Source organism: Xenopus laevis, chromosome 1S, assembly GCF_017654675.1.
Source record: "Xenopus laevis strain J_2021 chromosome 1S, Xenopus_laevis_v10.1, whole genome shotgun sequence".
In the NCBI taxonomy this organism is placed as follows: Eukaryota; Metazoa; Chordata; class Amphibia; order Anura; family Pipidae; genus Xenopus; species Xenopus laevis.
This window is the reverse complement of record NC_054372.1, coordinates 73936318-73940820: the sequence shown is the minus strand read 5'-3', so window position 1 is coordinate 73940820 and position 4503 is coordinate 73936318. Positions and strand designations below refer to the sequence as shown.

General features: G+C 38.7%; 1 long non-coding RNA gene across 1 annotated transcript; it reads left to right on the top strand.

Annotated features, from left to right (window-relative positions):
* The first annotated feature begins 3732 nt into the window (after positions 1 to 3732).
* LOC121399329 lies at positions 3733 to 4021 on the top strand. The gene is made up of 2 exons (XR_005964923.1): positions 3733 to 3785; positions 3892 to 4021. It is a non-coding gene; the product is annotated as an uncharacterized LOC121399329 (long non-coding RNA).
* The last annotated feature ends 482 nt before the right edge of the window (positions 4022 to 4503 follow it).

The following is a 4503-nucleotide window of genomic DNA, read 5'->3' as shown; positions in this document are numbered from 1 at the left end:
TTATTCATTTTATTTTCCAGATAGGCTATCCATTCTTCAAATGCTTTATTACTGTTAACCCTGTCAATGACTTCAGATGCAGGAGAATTAGTGGTTTTCCATTTGCAAGCTATAGCCAGTCTTGCAGCTGTCAGAACCTGATAAGGATTGGGATTGTTTGGAGAGCTCAGGAAACGGTCTACTCATCTGAAATGGATTTTTTATTAGTGGGTAAGTTGTTAATGTAGCTAGCAGTTGAGCTATTTCATTCCAAAAGTTCTGTATTTTCATGCAGTTCCAAAAAATATGGAGTAGAGATCCCACCTCTCCACAATTTCTCCAACAGCTATTAGGATGATCAGGGAACATTGTATGTAGCTTGTCTGGTGTATGATACCAAAACATAAGTATTTTGTAGGCGTTCTCCTTTTGTTTAGTGCATGTTACCATTCTCTTTGCATTGGCCCAGATCGAGGTCCAGTCAGTAATTTATAAATTTTGGATATTAGGCTCTTTTGTGGTAGACCCGTTATGGCTAGTGATTCAAAAGGCATGGGAGAAAGTGATTCCGTTTGCTTTAGGTATGGCTGTAAGTAGTGATGTAATTGAAAGTACTCATATAATTTAAGTGAGGCGGTTGGAGCTCTTTGCGTCAATGCAAAGGTTCGAAGAGTGCCAGTGGAGGTCTCTATTTAGTCCTTGATAGTGTGTAGATTGTTTTTTTGCCATCTGCAATAGAAATCCCGGTTTTCTCCTGGGGGAAAGTCAGGATTTTGTAGATAAATTGTATTAAGAGAATAGGCTTATCTTAAGTTGTTTTTACGTTTGGTGGTGTTCCAAATGTGTAACGTCTGTTGAGTGGTGCGTAGTAGTCCTTTCGTGGAGACAGTCAATTTGTTACAGGACCAAATCCGAGAATTCAAATGTCCTTTGGGAGACATTTCATTTTTGATGTAGCCCCAGATAGAAGTGGGTTCCCATTGCGACCAAGCGAGTAGCTGGTGGAGATGAGCCGCCTCGTAGTACTTATGAAGTAGCGAGACTTCCAGTCCTCCGTGATTCACAGCTGTAGTTAGAGTTAATTTAGGAATCCTATGTCGTTTATTACCCCAGATAAATGTATGTAGAGTTCCTTGGATTTGTTTAAAAGCTGTTAGGGGAACTGCTACTGGTAATGTCTCAAATAAATATAAAAATTTGGGAAAGATTGTCATTTTAAGTGCTGCAATTCTTCCAAACCACGAAAGTGTGTGTGAGGACAACTTCTGTAAGCTTTTTTTTTGTTTCCTCATGAAGTGGTATATAGTTGAGCTTATAAAGTTTATCATATTGATGTGAGATTTTAATTCCAAGATAGGCGATAAAGTTTTTCTTCCAATTGTACTTAAATTTAGTTTGTAAAATGTCCAAGGTTGTGTGGGGTATGTTAACTGCCAATGCTTCAGTTTTACTTAGGTTAATCTTATATCCTGATAAAAGGTTGTAATTGTCCAAAATTTTGTGAAGAGTTGGTAATGACGTCACTGGATTTGTTATTGTTAATAATACATCATCAGCAAACAATGATATTTTAACTTGGTCAGTTGATACCTAAATCCCTGTCATATCTGGAACATTCCTCATAGCTGCAGCTAAAGGTTCTATACTTAGGGCATAATGTATGGGTGATAGGGGGAATCCCTGTCTAGGTCCGTTGGCAATCAAAATGGGTGTGTGTGCTTGGCCAGGAAAGTGGAAGGTGTAGAGTAAAGACTTGTGAGAGCTGTTAGGTAGGGTCCTGATAAATCTAAATATCGTAAGAGGGCAAATAAATATGGCCAACTTAAGCGGTCGAATGATTTCTCCGCGTCTAAGCTTAGGGGAACTGTACGGGTATTCTGTTTTCAAACCATTTCCAATAGATCAATGACTCTTCTAGTATTATCCCCTGCTTGTCATCCTTAGATAAAGCCAACTTGATCTTTATGAATTAGTCTTGGGAGCAATGGGGCTAAACGATTTGCTAAAATTTTTGAAAAGAGCTTTAAATCCGAATTAAGTAAGGCAATAGGCCTATAGTTGGTGCATCTTTTCCCTCCTTGGGAATTGAAGTTAAATAGGATGTTAAATTTGAGGTAGGGATGGGCATACCAGAAAGGAATAGATTGAAAAGCTTGGTTAAGTATGGTGAAAAAAACATGTAAGTAAGTTTTATAATACTTATATGGCAGCCCATCTGGTCCCGGTGTTTTGTTGTTGGGCATTTATTTAAGTGTGGCGGATATTTCTTCTGGTGTTATTTCTCCATTAAGTATTTCCAGGTCAGAATCTAAAAATTTGGTTAATTTTGCATCATTAAAGAATTTTATAAAAGGATCTGGAACATGTTCCATAAGTGTTTGCTTAGTGGGTTGTAAATTATAGAGTTTTTGGTAGAAATTGTGAAAATTTCCCAATTTGTTTGTAGTCATAAGATAGTTGGCCTGTTAGAGTTTTTATAGCAGTAATGCCTCTAAGCTTTTTGGTCTCTGAGTTTTCTGGCCAGCAAAGTATGTTGCTTATATCCCTTTTCATAACATTTTGTTTTGTCCTGATGATAGCCCTTTCTGCATCTTTAATTTTTAGATTTTTTTTATTGTTGTCGTAATTCTAAGATTTGAGTCACTATAGCTTCTGAATGCTGGGTATAATATATCTGTTATAAGTTAGTTATTTGGGTTTGTAAAGAAGTGATAGCTAAACATTGACTTTTCCTGTTATCTGCTATTGTCGCTATAATGTGACCTCTGATGGTACCTTAATGGGCTTCCCAGAGTGTGGTGAAAGAATCTACCGATCCATCATTCAGTTGAAAGTATTCTTTGTGGGCTGTTTCTATTTTTTTTTTTGACTGTTTCTAAATTATGGAGTATAGTTTTGTTTAGTCGCCAATGTGGCTCTCTCGGGGGAGGTGCAGTTATTTCTAACTGTAAGCCAATAGGGGAGTGGTCTGACCACGTAATGGGGTGTATCTCCGTGGAGTATTCCAGATTTAGGCATGAATGCGATAAAAAGAAGTAATCTAGTCAAGTATGAACTTTATGGGGATTTGAATAGAATGTGTATTGTTTATCATTCGGGTGGTTAATTTGCCAGGAATCAAACAGGGATAATTGCCTTGTTATTTGCCTAAAGTGGGTAGAAATCCTATGTGATGAATGATCTTGCAAAAGATCAGATCGATCTTTAACCTGCGAATATACCATATTAAAATCTCCTCCCAAAACTAAATAGGGGTGTAGAATATCTGAGAATTTGTTTAATACCTTTCGTAAAAACGCAACCTGATGTCAGGGGCATAGATATTAAGTAGGCTAAGTGGGATCCCTAACTAGGTTGCAGTCAAGAGAATGTAATGACCTTCAGGGTCACGATGGATCTGGTTTACCACTAAGGGGCAATTGTAGCTGCCCGCCCAAGCCAATCTAACATTTGAACTGCATAATTCCTTGTGACTGTTAACAAGAGAAGTTTATAGCAACTTAGCGCTAGTTTGCAGTACAGAATAATATATACCTCTATACGCTCTGTTGTATGGCAAGCAGAAAAGTTATTCCTGCTGTTAAAGTTCATTTGTGTGTAGAGTAACAGCCAGCTAAGCACAGGACATTACAGGGTTAATTTGAGTACTCCAGCCACCTGACAGTCTGGTCCAATCAGAACCCAGCCTCACTCTGAGATCTTCTAGAATCTAGCCAGACATGCCAGCAGCTATCTTAGAGACAGAATCTTCAGAGAGCATGCCAGAGTAGAGAAACTGCCCTTAAGATCCTATGAGGCGAAAATAGGTGAGCTATCTTTGTTTATGTGTACTGATTAATGCTGCTAATGACAATGTTAGTGATTATATGTTAGAATATATACTGAATGCTCCTTTTGTATGTTTGCCCCTAGTTCTACCACATTCTACGCATTCTACGTGTACTTACTGCACTTATATCGCACCAATATTGCTAAAACTCATCATCTTTGTTCCTGATTCCCTATCCTGATGATGTTACCAATAAAGAAAGTTATTTTCGTACCAGTGGTATGTTCTTAAAGTCTTTCAAGGATCCGAGGACAGTTACAGTAGAACTATTACCCTCTGAGGAGGCGAGAAGACGCACTTCATCAGAGCTAGAGCAGAAGCCATATCAAGTGTGCCTCAGAGTGTAATTGCAAGCCCTTAAAGGGACGGTGCGCAAAAAAAAAAAAAGGTTAAACAGCCCTGTAAAGCTAACCTGCCTTTTCTGTGGCAATAGAGCTGACAAAATACCACAGAAGAAGCACAAATAGAGCCCAGTATTGCACCCAAGTAGATGTATGCCTTTCCTGCGGCCTTCAGAGTCAGAGCATTGCCACAGTGAGATTACACATATCGACAAGTGTGTTACCGCCCAGAGTGAAACAACCACATGCTGCAATTCACCCAGAGACATCGCACACAAGCAGAGCAACAATCCTGACAGCTGCATCTCTGCAAGTAAAGACACAGAAAGTCAGCATCCTGTAAGTAACTGCAAG